The sequence below is a fragment of the Corythoichthys intestinalis genome, chromosome 7 (assembly GCF_030265065.1).
Source record: "Corythoichthys intestinalis isolate RoL2023-P3 chromosome 7, ASM3026506v1, whole genome shotgun sequence".
NCBI lineage: Eukaryota > Metazoa > Chordata > Actinopteri > Syngnathiformes > Syngnathidae > Corythoichthys > Corythoichthys intestinalis.
Window position 1 is genome coordinate 13,929,805 of NC_080401.1, and position 20,203 is coordinate 13,950,007.

At 39.9% G+C, this 20,203-nt stretch overlaps 1 protein-coding gene across 2 annotated transcripts in view; it reads left to right on the top strand.

Moving 5' to 3' along the window:
* Positions 1-20,203, top strand: part of use1 (unconventional SNARE in the ER 1 homolog (S. cerevisiae)) — a 39,732-nt gene that overhangs the window by 12,769 nt on the left and 6,760 nt on the right. Inside the window, exon 9 of one of the 2 annotated variants that reach the window (XR_009063744.1) lies at positions 8,756-9,761. The gene's annotated coding sequence lies outside the window, so the exon portion shown is untranslated. Of the gene's footprint in view, positions 1-8,755; positions 10,070-20,203 lie in introns of those variants that run through there. The other variant, XR_009063743.1, reaches the window with a different exon arrangement.

A 20,203-nucleotide genomic window follows, 5' to 3' on the forward strand; every position in this document is an offset into this window, starting at 1 on the left:
CCTGTTGTCAGTGTCATCTCAGGCCTTCACTGGAGCTTGTCTGGGCTTGCGGCAAAAGCATTGCCCCTGGCCCTACTAACAACCCCACCCTCCCTTTGACTGGGATCTTATTTGGACCTCTCAGCATCTCACCCTGGAGGGATTTTCCAGCCTGGAGCTCAGCGTGGGCCCAAAGAGTTGGTGTCATTGCAGAAGGTCATCATCAACATTCAGGTCCTCCTATTAGCTCTGACGCACTTCTTATTTTGGGCACGCAGTCAGAGGGATGCCCCGGCATCAACTCCTTTATCAATGAGTCATCCTTTATAGTCGTCATGCTTACGTAAAATACTTTTAAAATAATTTCAAGAATTAGTGAACAGATATTACCTCATTAGCTGTTAAGTGAATGATCTCTGCCAGCCTTCCCAGTCAAAATGAATTTGACGTCTGGCGCCGTCAATGGTGCTGAAAGATGAGCCATGTCTATGGATGAGCATTCACAGTTGGCTCTCCCAGTTTATAAGACTCGTTGTCAATGGCTGGCAATAAATTGAATGAAAGTTTCACCCAGCCATAAATGTTTTTTTTTCATCCGTGAAATCACACAACAAAATTTTAACGTGATCTTTTTACATACTCTATTTTTCTTGCAATATCACAACTTCATTCTTTTGATGTTACATATGTATTTGCATTTTGTAGCAGAAATGGATTATATATAATTTCTGAACTTTTTTTTATGGTAACATTCCACATTTAGAAGAACATACTCTATCCTTATTTAACTTGGAGCCAATGCGGTGACAAATAGCCAAGTGATATTTAATAAGTGAAGGGATTGCTTTGTTTAAATATACACTCACTGACTGCAATATTAGGTGCTCCTAACGTAATGAAATCCAATATGAGAGACAGCTTTCCTTTTAATGGCTTGCTATAATGCATTAGTCATGTAACGCATAACTTGCTTTCGACTTATTTTCTATTCAAGGCTCCTTTGCCTTTAACACCTCTGTGTATTAAAACATAATCGAATCAATGTGCTGCTGAGACACAGTACATATAAGCAGGGAGAGGGCTTGTCCATGTCGTCAGTCGTTTAAATTAAATTGTTGGTCGTGGCCTCAGGATTTTGGATCTAACACCAACCAATAGAGAATAAAGTGTTTTGTTTTCATTTCACCCATTTTCATTTACCAAGGTTTCTCACACTTTAGGATACTAATGACCTGAAGTTAATGTGTGGACGGGGACACTCATCCACCTTTTCCTTCAAGGCCTTCTTTCCTCCTTTCTGAGGTATTTCCGCTTTACTTCCTTTTGTCTGCAAGCAACTTCCATTTTAGAATTTCTCCACCACCCAAAACAACAGTGGAGCTGGAGTAACATTATTCATCAAAATCCCTTAAAAAAGACATTTTGGAAATACCGCATCCATCTGCCATCATCACGACAGGGGAGGACAACATGTTCATGAAGACAATGTGGAACCAAGCTATTGCCACCACAAAGACCAGGTGTTTTTGTAGCCATGTTGCCGCTGTGTTATGGAAAAGGTATGTTCTTCCTATCCCTGCATTTTCATGTGTCCGTTGCTCAAAAAATACTAAAATTAAAATCTTGCGCATGAAACGACTTGTTGCCTTTGATATTGTTATCACGATGATAATTGTAATTATGATGAGCTTTATTATTTACTGCAACTACTGTATCTGTTGCAAGCCTGTTCCTAATCAGTACTTGTAGATGGCACAATTATGTATGTCACCGCAAATGTTCCAAGTTTTTTGCTCGTTTGTTTACAGGTGGAAAACGCTGTTAGGCAATGGAAGATAAGTTGATCTGTCTCGCAGCAACACTTACTGTACATTGATGGACATATATCAAGACTACGTCGTTCTACCCGGGGGCAGCCAAGAGGCTGGGGCTGGAGGCGGTGGCTCGCCTCGCGGCCGACCATCGGCTCAATCCCAAGATCCAACTACGAGCTTTTTAACTGCAGCAACTTTAAGATATGCTATTGGAGCTGGAATTACCAAGGACAGCAGGAGAAAGCCCATCTGGATGCCACCGAGGGTCTCCGTAATGTCGGGAGCTCTGCTGTCTGATATTACATTCTAGTATGCTCCAGCTTCGTTAATATTGTTCTAATAATTTTATAAATTGTGATTTATTGACCAGTTTTGCACATGCACCAATCGTTTTAAATAAAACAAGAAATTGAATCATGTTGTCCAAATGTTTTATTGCAATCAATATCTGCAATAAAAAAGAATGGCATACTATTTTTGTTTATTTGTACATACATTGTGGTATTTCCTTGTAACAACAACATCTGTGTTAGCCCTTCTGCATTCGGCAAATATAATATAATTTGTAATTTCACCTCATTTTGGTCACTCAAGTGGCTGGCGTATCAATCTATACCTCACGTCAATGCATGCTGACAGGTTGTTATAATTTTGTCCACGAATGATCAACGAAGTGATGAGAACAATCATACAATCTCATCTACGTCGTGCTGAATACATTTTTGGAGATTCCGTGGGTTCCTTTGGCTTGATTTTGACGTTTTACCTTTGTCAACACACTGCTTACTTCAACCGCAATTCATGTTCTTTCTAAACCGGAAGTTCGAAGCAGACATTTTCCAAGGTGGCACCGCCCATATTTCGCTCAGGAAACTTGTCTATAGCACAATTCAACACGAAGCAATTCCAAGTGCTTTACATTAGGGGTGGGAACCTCTTTGTACCTTACGATTCGATTTGCGATACAAAGCTCACGATAACGATGATCTCATGATATGGCGTTACAACGATTATCGATGCATTGGTCAGGAAGTCATTCTATGATATTCTATAAAACAACTAATAAACAGAAAAACAAGCTATCTTCATCCTTTTGCTGTAAATGTATCACTAGTAGACGTCCAATCCATTTGAACTGGGAGGGAGCAGCGATAAACCCCTTCCACTCCTATGGCCATCAGTGGCAGCCAGGCTATGAAGTCATTTTGGGCCATTTCAAGTCACAATCTGTTGATTTGGGGGCATTTTACAGCCACTTCCTGTTGATTTTGGGTTTCAGAACATGGAGATAAGTGTGAATCTCCCCATTGAATAGACCGTGACTGTAAATGTCGTAAAATGAAGAGAAAGTGACATGTAATATACCCAAAAAAATGGAAAGTGTGACTGTGAATGCTGTGGTTTAAAATAAACATTCATTCGCCTTTTCCAGTCTTAATGGATTGGGCGTTGAGCACCATCAATAGCAACCATAAAGTTAACTGAGACACAATTATGGTGGAAGATTTTGGTAGCAACTTGTTGGTTCCACTGACACCTTTTTAAAACGATATCTCAAGTCTTAGCATGAGCATATCGATACCCTTTTGGGATGCAAAGTATTACAATGTATCACCATTTCAATATTTTGTCACACCCCTACTTTACATCACATGAATTCAATTTAATAAACCTTATTTATCCCTTGGGAGAGTTCCCTCAAGATCCACAAACAGATAAAATGAGTGGTAAAAATCACATTAAATCAAAAAGTTTAAAACACAATTGAAACAGGAAATAAAATTATACATAAAAATCACACTAAATCATCAAAAGAATTTTTTTTTTTAATTGAAATTGGAAATGGAAATTCAAAAAACAAAACAAAAATGAATAAAAAGCAAATAACTTGAAATTTGAAATATATAGACAGTTATGAATATTGTGCAACAGTTGTGGCAAACTTTTTTAGCCCTGATTTAAAGGAGCTAACAGTTTGAGCACACGTCATACTTTCAGGTAACTTGTTCCAGAGGTGAGGAGCATAGTAACTAAATGCTGCCTCACCCTGCTTGCTTGCTTGCTTGCTTGTTCTTGGAACATACAGCAGACCGGTTCCAGACAACCTTAGGGGTTTAGATGCATCATAGGGGTCAAACAAATCAAGCATGTATTTTGGTCCAAGGCTATTAAGTGTTTTGATGAAAAGCAGTAGTATTTTGTAGTCTATCCTTTGACTCACTGGAAGCCAGTGTAACAATTTTATAACCTGCATAATATGGTCCAGGTTCCTTGCGTTTGTTAGGACTCTGGCAGCAGCATTCTCTACTAGCTGCCGCTTTCTGACTGATTTTTTATTAAGACCTGTAAATACACCATTGCAATAGTCCAATCTACTAAAAATGAATGCATGGATACATTTTTCCATGTCTTGTTTAGACAGAAGCCCCTTAATTCTGGTATATGTTTTAGGTGGTAATGGAGGAAGTCGGCGCGATGTCACGATGATGTCACCTTGCTTAGCAAATTAATATATTTCAGGTATGTTTTGCGTCTTTTTTCATAAAAACGTCTTAAACATGGCTTACTATTATCACGAGTCACTGCCGACAGACGCGAGGAGGCGATACAATTTAAAATTACCTTGTATTGGCTTGCAAATCTGCCCATACAAAGTCGCAGATGATAGCTGGATGAACAATCCGAAGGAATGGCCTGCAGTGGAGTTCGGAAACATCTACAACTACTTCATAAAGTCACCCAGTAAGTTGACCTTTATCAATTATGTGGAATATGTACTGTGTGGAACTAAGAAAACTGGTAGTATATACGAAGTGATTATTTATGCCGTAATTCGCCTCCCAGCGTTATTTAGCCGTGAACACATCACGGCAAAATATCCAATTCCACCAGGCCAATAATATACCGATTGACTAATCAGAGCAGTTCACAGCAAAAGAAAAACAACGCTTTGCAAGTTGCCGGTTAGGGTAATAATAACCACTGCCTAGTCTATTGCATCCTAGCAGCTAATTGGGGCAAAAAAAAAAAAAAAAAATCGATTCAAGTTTACTCACCAGTAATAAAATGTCGACTGCAAACGGAAATGTGCTTGGATTTAGGTTCCCACAGGCGAGAATAGTCCACGGAACAGTCTTCTTTTACTGTTCCTCGATTAATTGCTTTCAGCCATTTGTTTCTCCTTTTCTTCTCACGAGGAACAATTAAGAACTTCAAATGCGGCTCGGAACTCTTCCTTTTGTGAGAACCCGCAACACAGCAACTTTCCGACGGAAAAAAGAACGCAAATAAGACGAAAGTTCAACGCGTTTATATTACAATGCACGACAGAGCAACTGCTTGTGACTCGTCTTTTGCCCCTATTTCAATATGACGACGTTTTGTTGTGGCTGGTCACGTCATTAATGCCTGGATGTCTGACTGCGAGAATAGGCAGATTTATTGAGGAACTTTAGATTACTCTAAGAATTGGTTTGTAGCTGTAAGTGACATTGTGCCAAGGTGCGTGCTGATCTTAGACCTTTCCTTTATTGCCCGAAAATGATCACATCTGTCTTCCCCACATTTAGCTGGTGAAAATTCTGGCACATCCATTCATTGATTTGATGAATGCATTTACTTAGGGAGACTGGGGACTATAATCATGTGGGGACATGTCATGTAGAGTTCTGTGTCATCTGCATATGTGTTACAGGAGATGTCGCACTGTTCCATGATCTGAGCTGGAGGAAGCATATAGATGTTTATAGGACCAGATGGGATTTGGCACTGCTAGCTCATGGGTTTGCCTCCCAAGCACTCCTGAGGTGCCCGGTGGCAAATGAATGCTCTTCAGATGTAGTTTACCAGACGGGCTTTTCATATTATCACTGCAGGTTTAAAGACCAAGGCGTAACATGTTTTAGGTTTGCATACTATGTAAATTGGTGGGCAGAGGTCAGTTTCCAAGGTACCCATGAGCAACCAGTTGCCTTGTTATTGTGTCTAATCTATGGGATCTAAGTTCTCCTGAGGTGCCTTTGAGCAGAGCGCTAAACCTTCATTTTATTTGACAGGCTTAATCTGCATTTTAGGGTAAAAGTAGCAGTCTTGTGGGTCAATACAGGGGGGTCTTCTTCCAGCTCTCATCTCCACAGGTGCTGTTTTTGTTTTCATTTCACAGTTAGCTTTCACTCGACAATGGCCCGCTTCTGTGTGCTAGACACAGGGTGCTACTGTCTCTGAATGTACGTGGTTGTATTATGTCTTTAGCTCTTCCTCAACCGTTACACCCTAATGAGGACACGATGCAGATGTTGTGGCAGCGTCTTCTTTACAACGGTTGCCATGACAACAGCACATTGTGGGAGAATGTCCTTAATCTAACTTTTTAAAAAAAAAAAAAGTCAAGCCTGCTTGTACGCATATGTTTTCTGCACCCCTAAGACCTAAGCCATAAGTCAGTCCTGCCCCCATCTTCATCCCCAATGGGTTTCTCAGCCCGGTGTCAACATGAGGGTTAATGCGCTGAACCTATTTGTCAGCCACTACAGTGCCACTCAAAGAGTCCCTAGAGAGGGCAGAGCCGCCATGTTTGATACATGGAGTCCACATAGTACTGCTGAGAGGTTTAATTTTGTACTTCTTTGCTCCTTCCCTTTGTAGTGATTGGGAATCTCCTAGCGGGAGGGTGGAGGAAGTCCTTGACCAGGCTTTAGGGAGTCATGCTGGGAAAACAAGCTCATGTTTGCATCTACTTGGGCTTAAAGTCAATACATTGTTGAGGAAAACAGCACCAGTTGTATGTTAAATATAAAAACCTAATGGAAAATACACAAACCCTGACATAAAAAAAAAAATGCAAGGAACACTCAAATTAATTTTAAAATAATAAAAAATAAGTTTCCAAATCAAAAAAAATCTAAAAAGCAAAAAAAATCAGCACCTAAACAAAGCCAGCAAAAGAAACAACAGAAGATGAATGAATATAAAATTTGGGAGAGTTTTCTGGATTAGGTTAATACCACGTTAGGCATTTATGGCTGGAATAAAACATTAAAATTTTTAGTACAGTTCTGTTGCTAAAATAATTAAAATTACCATGAAAAACAAATGTGTGGCCACATAAAAGTGTAAAAGGCAAGTTACAAAGCTTTCATGTTGTCATAAAAAAGTGGGAAAGGTAATACAAAGTTGTACCAAGTATCTAAACCAAAGCCAGGCAAAAGTGGATAATACCGTACTGGCCCGAATATAAGACGACCCCCTCTTTTTCAAGACTCAAGTTTGAAAAAAGACTTTTTGAACACCAAATTAATTTTTATACAGAAAATAATTACAGTACATCCGAAACAAATTATTATAACAATATATTTGAGAGAAAAAGCACGTTATTTTGCCTCATTCAAATCTTAATATCTGAACATTTAAATATGTCAACTAAAGTGCAATCACATTCGTAAATAAATGGCTTCTGTTTTTTTAAATGTAAATAAACCAACCTATTGTGATAAAACAACAAAATTGCAATAACTGCATTAACCATCAAAGTGAAGTCCAACCGTAGCTGTAGTCTTGAAACAAATCTGAATAAGGAAAAGCATTGCAATAAAATAATGTAAACTGGTTAAACTAAAAAGAGTAGCTGAGATCTGTCATGACAGAACATCGCTTCAATGATATCTGGCGCCATCTAGCATCGTGAATGGGGAGAGTAGCTGATATCTGTCATGACAGAACATCACTTCAATGATATCTGGCGCCATCTAGCGTCGTGAATGGGTATAATGTCTAGACCGCGAATATAAGACGACCCCCTCTTTTTCAGCGTTATTTCAATGCAAAAAACACAGTCTTATATTCGGGCCAATACGGTACTATTATCAGATTTTGTATCCTAAAAAACATTCATTCATTTATTTTCCGATCCGCTTATCCTCACTGGGGTGCTGGAGCCACTCCCAGCTAACTTTAGCAATAGGCAGGGTACACCCTGAATTGGTTGCCAGTCAATCGCAGGGCACAAGGAGAGTGACAACCATTTGCACACACACTCATACCTAGGGTCAGTGTTTTTCAACCTTTTCTGAGTCACGGCAAGTTTTTTCATTGGAAAAAACTCATGGCACTACACAAACCAAAAATGTTCCAAAATTAATTTCTGTGCAGTATATTTAATCATAAAAATAATTTCTCAGTATTTATACTTAGTGTGAATTGAGCCTGTTTAGATGAACACAAAGCTGATATCCTGGCAGGAATCTTCTTCAACAGCTCTTAGTCTCTGTTTTTATTTTTTCATCGCAGTTAGGCTTGAAAAACTTTAGCAATGTCTTTAACCACATCAGGGCCGATCATCTCGCTGACAATGGCTTTGCAGGCTGGTAGTATTAATGTCTCTGCCACAATGTGGGACTTTTTGGATTTAGCAACAAGTTCATAAACAAGGTAACTGGCTTTGAAGGCTTTCTTAGTGACCTTTGTAATTTTTCTCAAAAAAGTTTGTTTCTCTGTGTTTTCACGTAAGCGACCAAAACAGTCCATCGACTTGTTTTGAAGCGACAGGTGTTTCGTTTGGAAACGGCGTTTAAGCTTGTTGGGCACCATGGTGCTGTGGATAGCTGCTCGTGTCGCGTTCAAGAACTGCTCGTATTTCTAGCCATCAGCCATATTGCTGTCCTCGACAATGGGTAGGAATAAAACACAGAGGAGGATTGACGGTTGTCACATATGGATAAAATGGACACTTTTGTGTATATCGACACTTGATGAGTCTAATCAAATGATGTACAGGAGACATGCTGGGGTCCACATTGTTGCGGACAGCAAGGTGGCTGATGGCTAGAAATCTGAGCAGTTCTTGAACACGAAACGAGCAATACCTCACTCATCTGCCACCTGACAATCTCTCGCGGCACACTGGTTGAAAACACTGCCTAGGGACAATTTAAAGTGTCCGATCAGCTTACCATGCATGTTTTTAGGATGCTGGGAAAACCGGAATACCCGGAGAATACCCGCGCAGGCACAGGACGGCCGGAGCCCGGGATTGAGACGTTGATCTCAGAACTGTGAGGCGGACGTGCTAAGGCAAGTCAAGGCAAATTTATTTATATAGCACATTTCAACACAAGGCAATTCAAAGTGCTTTACATCACATGAAGATCATAAAAATCCCATTAAATCAATAGAACGTAAAAACAAAGACAATAGAAACAGGAAATAAAATTATACATAAAATCGCATTTAATCACAAATAGAATAAAAAAAAATACTAATAATAATTGAAATCAGCAATGGAGATAAAGCACAAGAGGAATAGAAAGCAAATAGCTTGAAATATGTAGGCAGTTATTGATATGCTGTGCTAAATAAAAGCGTTTTTGGCCCTGATTTAAAGGAGCTAACAGTTTGAGCATACTTTAGACCAGAGGTGAGGTGCATAATAACTGCTGCCTCACTGTGCTTGGAGCTTGTTCTTGGAACATGAAGGAGACCGCACTGCCACCGTGCCACTTTTTTCTTAAAGGGGAACTTTGAAATAAGGGTGGCCAACCATGTTTTTGAATAATATCAATGGCTAAACAATTATAAGCATATTTTCTTTTTTTTTTTTTTTTTTTACGCAACCCTTCCAGATTCTTTGTTTAACCCATAGCAACGCCCTTGACAACGAAAATGCTTTTCTTCGGCAATCTTCGGAAATTACGTCACACCTAGACATGCGAGGGAAGTCCACCATAGAACAGTATTGTTTGTTGCATTGCTTCTCGGTATGATGCCACAGCGGTGTGTGGCGATGTTTTGTTCTCGCTCAAACGAAAAGTTGTATGAGTGGCCAAAGGATAGCAGGGCACGTAAATGGACATCTTTCGTTCGCACGAAGCGAATGAATTTCACGCCATCATCGAGTAGTGTTCTCTGCTGCAAACACTTCGAAGATGCCTGCTTCCTTAACCGGTCTGCTTATGATCAAGGATTTGCCAAAAAGTAAGTGTGATTTTTGGATAGATGACTGATGACTTTGTCAAAGCATAGCTGCCTACTGTTGTGGAATTGAACAGTATAAGCTAGCGACGTTAGCCGAAAGTTAACTCGTGGAAATCCCCGATCATAGTTGTTGTTGCGTTCGCTAGGTTAAGCTTGTTTAAATTGTGCGTCATCTACGATGATGTCCGAAAGGGTTAATCCACTGTCAATCGGCATCAGCACAAAATGTAGGCGCACCCACATTTTCCATAGTATCACCTTTAACACCATACTTTTAATAACTCTCCATAACATTCATTCATCTTTTGAACCTCTTATCCTCACGAGGATCGCAGGGGTGCTAGAACCTATCATAGCTAACTCCAGGCAGAAGGTGGGGTACACCCTGAATAGGTTGCCAGCCAGTCGCAGGGCAAATCAAGTTAATTGATCGGGCTCGGGACGCGTCGGGCTTTAATACCAGCGTGCCGGTCGGGTCGGGCTGGATTTTTTTGGCCCAATCTAACTTCTAGCGTCATGTAATGTTAGCATACCGTACACCTATTCAGCCTGTTGTTCTCTATTGTATTTTAAATTGCCTTTCTGTTTTAATTTTTTAAATTTTAAACGTCTGTTCTTGGTGCTGGATTCTATCAAATAAATTTCCCCCAAAAAACGTGACTTATACTCCGGCGCGACTTACTGTATGGTTTTTTTTCTTTTCATTTTGCATCTTTTGGCTGGCGTGACTTATACTCAGGTGTGACGTACAGTCCGGAAAAAACGGTATTTTAAAACAAGATTAACATAGAAAAATGGTTGTCTTTATTATAGGCTTCATTGAGTGAGTCCACTTAAATTCACTCACGCTTTGACGCTCACGCTGCTGAGAACAGCCTCTACAACAAAGATTGACTAAACGATGATTAACACATTTGTGCCTTTGATTGTAGAGCTACTGAGCCTTCTCTCGCTAGAACAAAGCAACAAACTTGTCAATTATCGTTTAGTACCAAACTCCACCTGCACTGGTGACCAGCAAAAGCTGCAGGAGGCAGGGTGATAGGCTGTACGAGCATGGAGCAGAAAAACATACAGTGATCCCTCGTTTTTGGCAGTTTTTTTGGTGTTCAATGTTCAGATTTATCATTGGAAAGAGATACATATTAGACATGTTTTTGACCTTATTCTCCGAAGTATAATTAAAAAAAACTTTGAAGCTGTTTTTAAGCACTTTAAAAGTAATAATTATGATAAGTTTAAACATGTTACTTTCCCACAGAATTATTTTTAAACAAGAAAAGTAGATGCCAATTCCATTTTTAAAAAAAAGTTTTAAATAATGCTTGTCTTTATTCAATGCTTCATAGAGTAAGTCCTCTCAAATCTGCTCCAGCTGCAAACATACACGCAATGAGTTGCCACTGCAACTGTTTAACAAGTCAAACGTTGATTGACGGACGCGGTGCTTTGAAGGTCGAGTCTCTGGCGAGATCAAAGTTTAACCGTCTGTCAATCATCGTTTACTTTAATAAGCAACTCCAGTTTGCTCTCTGACGAACAAAGAGCAGGGAGAGGGAGGGATGGAGAGTCAGACTATTGGCTAAGGACAGAAAAATCCGCGATGGACTGAGGGCGCGAAGTTTAAAGTGCGAAGTAGCGAGGGATCACTGTTTATATATATTTTTTATTGAAAACCCAGTCCTTTTCTACCGATTCTGATCCTCTGAAAAATGGCGCGATCGGCCCGATTTCCAATCACGTGATAGGATCGGGACATCCCAAATACAGACCATAAATTTAGCACAAGTCATGTGTCTTAGTTAGCAAAATGTGACCTGTTTCTGCAAAAGAAACATCCAGCCATGCGCCGGCAGTTGCCTTCGGCTCAGCAACGTTCTCGTACAGGTGCATGACTGCTTAGGAAACAACCTCCTGGCTCACAGCCTATTTATGTGTACGCATGTGTGTGTATGCGTGGGCGTTGATGAAAATGAGCCACATCCTTGGCTTTTGGGCTGTTATTTGTGAGCATGTTTGGGACCAAGGTTTCTTTCAAGGGGAGCTTCAACGTCATCTGCCTGATGTTTTGTCCACTCTGTTGGTATGTCAAGGCCAACCAGATGGTTCATGATTCATTGCAAAGACAAAAAAGTGTTGCATTTTGATCTAAAAAGAAAAAAAAATCTTCTCCAAGGTCGCAAGCAACTAACTTTACAGCCTCAGCGTAGTGGTTGAGTGAATTCCACCTAAGGAAAACCCTGAGTAAGTGGATTCACTAACCATGAATAGTCAGGGGATTACTGTATTAGCATTGTTCAATCCATCATATTGTGAGCCATGTGGATCAATAGTGAGCCTGCTTGTTTGCGTGCCATGCAGTCTCACGACAGTGTTTGTACTTGACAATGGAGTTTCCTGTATTGACTGCAGGGCTTCAAAGTGAAACCAGTGAAGAGAAAGAATGCTTCCAAATAGTCTTCAATTTGTCTCTGAGAAGATTTTAAGGATAGACTGTTCACCAAAATAAAGACACACAGTGACATTACTTTACCATACTCTACTTAAAATTCAGGAGACTATCTTTGGCCTCTATTGTTGTTTGCATCATTCATTCAGTGCGAGGCGTTCAATTTTCATCGTTTCCAGCGGAACCATTTTGATGTGGAAAACCAACTTCCCCAAAACCTCAGACCAGAGTCGAGTGGAGCTGAGCTGACCTGAGCTGGTACGGCGCAACAGGAATAAGCATTAAACACGTACTGCTTACAGTTAGTAGGGACTATATTTGCATCATGGTTTCTTGGAATCGCTGTGATGTACGTACTTTATGTATTCAAAAGCGTTTACCATCTTCTTTGGCTTTTGGGTCTGTGACCACACTCTTTATGTCACTGTAATTTGTCCATGGATTTCTACTCTTGTGTACTTATGAAAAATATTGTTCCATTATCTTGGTTGTTTGTGCATGTGTTGCCAATTGCACTACACTGAGAACTTGTGTGTAATGTTTGACGCTCTCATTTATCAAACCAAAATATTAGAACTGAGAAGCCTATTCTTCATAGGTACTAGGGATGTCCCGATCCAGGTTTTTGCACTTCCAATCCGATAACGATATCGTTTTGCACTTCCGATCCGATACCGATATTGGCCGATACCGATACCGGCCTATCTGAGCATGTGTTAAAGTTTAAAGTTATTTAGCCTCCTTACTTAGTTGTCAGACTCATGTTGAAAAGGGTTTTAGTACTCTTGATAACAACTAGCCAGCTGAATTAGGTGAGTTTGAATAACACACAACGGTTGGTAACAAGAAACTGACCTGTTTATTCAGTGACGAACACAAAACATTATAAATAACAAACAGAAATGGCATAGTCAGTCAGTGTAACGTGCAAATAATATTGTAAACTGTCTTAAAAAAGCAAAACACACAAACAACCTCAGTGGAAAATCCCACAAAACCCCCAAGCTATTAGATGCTTTTAATGTTTCGTGCATTAGTTACAATAATTGTATAAAAAGCCTCTCAGGTTTAAATAAATGACTATTTCAGTGTCAAGTTAACATTTTTAAAAAGTAAATAAAATACTCGTTTCCATTTTGTATCAGCAGCTTTAAACTACATTCAATTCATTTAATTTTGCGAATCAACTGTTAAAGTTGTTAAAATTGCTCCCGTTATTCCATAATTTCCCTTAACCATACCTAACCCATGTGAAAGTTTTAAAACTGTTTTGAAGATAGATTCAAGTCAAGATTTTGCCGATTTAGGAGTATTTTAGATAAAAAGTTAATTAGGTTCGCTTGGAAGGTTCACAACAGCCTAGGGAAGTCTCCTGCTTTAAGATGGTGGCTGTTTACTAATGCATCTAGTTGTCCATACTTTAATGTTGCTACCGCCGTCGAGTCTGTCATTTTGCATCTAGTTCTATATACATATGATATCTATTATCTACATTAAACAATGTTGACGTAGTTTGTAGCGGCTGTCAGCAGCAGTCAGGTATTCTTGTGTTTTTTATCCAGCGGCATGAGTTGAGCTAAAGCCGTGAGTCGAGCATTGGCATTACCCGGGTCCAGTGTTGTTAATAACGGCGTTACAATATAACAGCGTTACTAACGGCGTTATTTTTTTCAGTAGTGGGTAATCTAATTAATTACTTTTCTCATCTTGGCAACGCCGTTACCGTTACTGAGGACGGAAAGGCATGCGTTACTATGCGTTATTATATTGGTCGAAAAGTCTGAGGGAGAGGACTCACCGAGACGACAGAGCAGAGCAGGAGTGGGGAGGAGGCAAAAAAGTTGTGACGCCGAGCAAACGTGATGCTAGGTAGCTCCAATAATACATGTTGTAGCTGATAGCCTACAAACTACGCCCGCATGTTATGGTAGATATGGTAGACAAGGTAGATATCACATATACTGTATATAGATATAACTAGATGCAAATGGTAGATATCACATATACTGTATATAGATATAACTAGATGCAAATGACAGACACGGCACTAGATGCGTTAGCAAACAGCCGCCATCTTAAAGCAGTAGACTTTTTAGGACGGCTCTGTTGTAGAGAACCTTCCTAGCGAACCTAAGTAACTTTTTATCTAAAATACTTCTAAATCGGCAAAATCTTGACTTGAATCTATCTTTAAATGATGAAACAGTTTTAAAACTTTCATATGTCAAAAGTAGAGAGAAGGGAACTAATGCAATAATGGGAGCAATTTTAACAACTTTTAACAGTTGATTCAGGGTAAAGGGTAAATTGGGTTTTTTTTTTTTTTTTTTTTTTTTTTTTTTTTGAGGGAAAAAAAAAAAAAAGTAATTATCACCAATTACTTTGCCAAGTAACTAATTACTCTTACATTCAGGTAATTGAGTTACTAACGCAATTACTTTTTGGGAGAAGTAATTTGTAACTATAATTAATTACTTTTTTTCAGTAAGATTAACAACACTGCCCGGGTCTATGACAAGCATGCTCTCATCATACACTCTGGACGCACGATCCGTTTCTCATTGCGTCCCGAAGACCGCGCTGTGTATTAGTTCCCCTTTACTTGACATATTTCAATAATCGGAATTTGGATGTGTGTGAATTGTTCTCGAAGCTTCCACGGCTCAAGGCATCGCTCAAGGATGTAATGACGGCTGGGCATATTGTACCGTGGTTCTAAGTGTTGGATGGTGCGTCTTTACTCATGAGAGATAATGGCTCGTTATCCAGAATTCTTCGGCAATGACTCTTTTTATTCCCTGGGCTTTGGGACTGTCGAGTGCCAGTTTGTCACGCATAGCAAAAGTTTCTGCCAGTGTTAGTTGCGTAGGACCTTTCTTTTTATCTTCGGTTTTCTTAACATACTCCTCATATTGTTTGTGGTGGTATTTCGCTAAATGCTTGATTAGATTGATTGTATTCTTCTTACAGCTTAACCACCACACTTGACTTTATTGTGGCATATGTTGCACTCTGCCTCTTCGTCTTTGTCGTCCTTTAAGGTGAAATGATCCCACACAGCTGACATTTTTACCGATAGTCTCTCGGTAAATTGGGAGACAGTAATGTAGTGTGTTGAAGGTGTGCCGTAAAATGCGGACCGGATTTTAGGGAAACCAAAGCAAAAACTGGAATGGATTATGTAACTCGGTGCGCTGGAAAACCCGGACCGGACTTTAAAAAAAAACTGGATTGGAAGTCTGGATCGGAATTTTTCCGTGTTGGCCGATCCGATACCGATGCACATTTTTTTGCCCATATCGGCGTCCGATCCGATCCAAATATCGGATCGGGACATCTCTAATAGGTACCCTAAGCAAAAATTACAATACTTACTGTCCAGTGCTGCTTTGAGTTTGTTTTGTGCCACACTTGTATCTCAAACCACGCTTGTATATTTACCCTTGTAATATTTTGTGGAACATAAGAAACACGTTATAATGCTCTATTTTTTATTACATTTTGGCAATATGCATAGGTTTACATTTGAAAATTGAATCGACATGCACATTGTTCATTGGCCTATTAATGTGCTTGACGTGACGTCTTTTGTTAAGATGAAGTGCTCATAAACCTAAGGGATAATTCTGTTACCTTCAATGGGGTGCCTATTTGTGTTTGTTTAGACAAGATGATTGCCACCTTGCATATTGTTATTATTGAGTGACAGTTTCGCACTAATTAACTAACCTAAACTACTAAACTAAACCTGGCTGCCTACCTACTTCATCTGACTGACTTGACAGACTGGCTGGCTAACTGGTTGGCAGACTTACTTGCTGATAGACTTTAGGTAGTTCCTGGGTGACAAATGAGTCCGGTTCCTACGCTGGCGACGTAACCGGAATTTCCGCGCAGGTCGGAATGATCCCTTCAAGAGTACCCCTTGACCCCACCCCCAAATCTTAAAATAACTATCCAAAAACACATATTATGCGTCATCGTCCGTGTGGTGTGCTGACTTTATTCAGCTGCTCAAGACATCAACACTTGCAGAATCAAACTAAAATAAAAATGAAATTAAATCAGTTTCATCTTCAACAACAGCAATTCAAATTTGCGTTTATATCTAGCGCTGCTGATACAGCAATAAGTCTTCACAAACGATTAGCATGTATCCGCATATCATCAAAAACATTCACATAAAATCGCCCCAAATATTCAGACACAATAGAAAACGCACAATAAACAGTACAAAAGGTGTTGTTATATACAGGTGTTGCCTTTGTGGATGCTTCACAAGCACAATTGTGCACGCAGGCTTCCAGCTGGCATATTTGCCCTCTCTCTCAGCTGCGAGACTCGCTTCTTCATGTGTGCGCATGCGCTCTTCTTCGTGTGTGTGCGTGTGCTCTCCCTTGTGGGTGGAAATATGTTCTTCGTGTGTATATGCGCTCTTACTCGCGTGCAGAAGTTCTACCTGCGCTATACTTCCTGAGCCAAAATAAAAGCATTCATCACAAAACAAAAGTCAACATTTAAAAAAAAAAAAAAAAAAGACTCCGGCGTCGTAAAGTCGAAATAATGTAAATCGGGTGCGTCATAAACCAGAACCTACCTGTATCTGGTTTACAGACTGACTGACTTCCTTTTCTCATGTTTGATTTTGTTTCAAATGGTATATGCATTTTCTTCTTCTAAATAGAAGACATTCTGAATAATTTATTTGTCATTCTATGTATTTTTTCCCAGAAATCATAATAGAATAGAATAGAATAGAATAGAATAGAATGCCTTTATTGTCATTACACAAAGTGTTATGAAATTCAAAGCTGCCCTATAGAGTGCACACATACTTACACACAGAATAGTATATACAGTCTCCAATATGCAAAATTTAAAAAATATGTCTATATATAAATATTTATATATCTACATATGTATATATTTACATATCGCAAGATAAAACAATATAAAAAGGGTCAAAAAGTAAGGGTAAAGTGATATTTGATAGCAGCGTCGGTAATAAATATTGGTTATTAACAGTGCAATAAAACATTTCAGTTTTACAGTCCATTTGTAGATCGTGGCAGTAGTATAGGTAAAAGTGACGTGTGATACCTTTCAGTGATAAATATTGGTTATTAACAGTGAGAGAAAAATATCGGAAAATCGGGTTTGAGAGAAAATAAATGGGATCTTTCGCATTAGGCAAAATCGAACAGCCCTCATGTTTGACTCACAACTCATGAGTTGCACCACGGTATTGTTAAATCAACACTTCTCAGAGTCTATTCAAAGTGAGCATTATTTGGAAAGGTATGTACTTTATTTTTGTTAAATCCAATGGGGGGCCAAATGATGCGATGTTTCCTTCCGGACCTCTCAGTGAACTATTACTCTTCTTTTATCCACAGTTTCCCTTTCTCTGTAAGAATGACAACAAACACCGTAGGTACAGTGGGGCAAATAAGTATTTAGTCAACCACTAATTGTGCAAGTTCTCCCACTTGAAAATATTAAAGAGGCCTGTAATTGTCAACATGGGTAAACCTCAACCTTGAGAGTCAGAATGTGTGGGGGGGGGGGGGGGGGGGGGAACAGAAAATCACAGTTTGATTTTTAAAGAATTTATTTGCAAATCATGGTGGAAAATAAGTATTTGGTCAGTACCAAAAGTTCATCTCAACACTTTGTTATGTACCCTTTGCTGGAAATAACAGAGGCCAAACGTTTTCTGTAACTCTTCACAAGCTTTTCACACACTGTTGCTGGTATTTTGGCCCATTTCTCCATGCAGATCTCCTCTAGAGCAATGATGTTTTGGGGCTGTCGTTGGGCAACACGGACTTTCAACTCCCTCCACAGATTTTCTATGGGGTTGAGATCTGGAGACTGGCTAGGCCACTCCGGGACCTTGAAATGCTTTTTTACAAAGACCCAGCCACGTCTCATCTTCAATGCCCTTACTGATGGAAGGAGATTTTCACTCAAAATCTCTCGATACATGGCCCCATTCATTCTTTCCTTTACACAGATCAGTCGTCCTGGTCCCTTTGCAGAAAAACAGCCCCAAAGCATGATGTTTCCACCCCCATGCTTCACAGTGGGTATGGTGTTCTTCAGATGCAATTCAGTATTCTTTCTCCTCCAAACACGAGAGCCTGTGTTTCTACAAAAAAAAGTTCTATTTTGGTTTCATCTGACCAAAACACCTTTAGCCACCAAGCCTCTGTTTTATGGAATCAGCTTCCAGCTAATATTAAAGAAGCCGAGACAGTCTGCACATTTAAGATTAGATTAAAACCGTTCCTATTCAACAAAGCTTATGGTCAGGCTAGTTCATGTCTGAGTAGACTCAAAGTTTAGTCTAAGCTGCACTAGAAGCTATAAAGCTGGGGGAAGTACAGCCACTGAGTTCTATCTCCTTTTTCTCACTCTACCGACCACTTATCTTACTTTATTTCTACTTTCCAATGTTAATATCTAGTTGTCTAGTCTCTTCATCACTAGTCACCCGGTGTCCCCTTTCCCCCCTCCCCTCTGGGGAGGGGCTATTTTTCAGCTGAAGCCTCCTGACTTTCCGGCCCGGGGGCCAAATGCGGCCCTTGGTCAAATTTCATAAGGCCTCCAGGCTCTGTCATAAAATCAATACCGTCTGGCCCGCACACAGACTTAATAAATTGGTCAGCAGTACTGCTACCAGCATATGAAGTAGCTTACACAGTAAATGCTGCTCCTCATTTACCCACTAAAAGGCAGCAGCACTCTAAGAAACATTACTCCATGTGTCCCTTTACTACCAATTTTCTAAAACTACGACAATCAACAAAAAAAAGAAAGTTGACTGCGACGGCCGACGCTTCAAGGATAGGTGGAAATTGGATTATGTCTTCACTAAGATATGGAAATACTATGTCTGCATCATTTGCAAAGAGACAGTCGCTGTTTTTAAAGAGTTCAATGTGAGGCGATATTATCAAAGAAGACACGCTGACATATATGACAAGATTACAGGCAAGATACGCAGCGAGAAATTGAAGCAACTTGAAGCTAGTTTGATTTCACAGCAGCAGTATTTCGCAATAGCCCGAGAGTCGAAAGAGAACACCGGAAAGGCTAGTTGCGAGATTGTTGAATTTATTCATTTAAAAAAAATAAATAAAGCAAATGTGACACACAGAATGGAGTGCTAAAATTTGCTTAAATATATTGTTCTACGTAAAGGACGGCAGCCAAGGTCGGCCCCCCACATTTTTACCACACCAAATCTGGCCCCCTTTGCAAAAAGTTTGGACACCCCTGGGCTAGATGGACCGCTTCTTGTTCCTTTACTCCACTGCATCTTTACGGACTGTAACTTTGCCTGCTAATTCCCATTAGCGGTCCTGGGGCTTCCTGTCTATCCGTCCTGGGAGTGGATCTCTCCTGACTGTGGTACTTCCCAAGGTTTCTCATTTTTCTCCCGAAGACCTTGGAGTTTTTGGAGTTTTTCCTCGCCGACATGCAGGGTCTAAGGATGGGGGAAACCCAGGACTTGAATTTATTTATTCATCTTTGTTGGTTCATTTGCTGTTTCTGATTGTGTATCATATTGCCTCTGCAAAGCCCTTTGAGACAACGTTGTTGTGATCCAGGGCTATACAAATAAAATTGAATTGAATTGAATTGAACACATTCTCCCAGTCCTCTTCTGGATCATCCAAATGCTCTGTAGCGAACCGCAGACGGGCCTGTACGTGTACTTTCTTCAGCAGGTGGACAGGTCTGGCAGTGCAGAATTTGAGTCCCTGGTGGCGCATTGTGTTACTGATAGTAGCCTTTGTTACTGTGGTCCCAGCTCTCTGTAGGTAATTCCCTAGGTCCCCCCTTGTAGTTCTGGGATTTTTGCTCACCATTCTTATCACTTTGACACCACGGGGTGAGATCTTGCATGGAGCCCTAGATCGAGAGAGATTATCAGTGGTCTTGTATGCCTTCCATTTTCTAATAATTGCTCCCACAGTTGATTTCT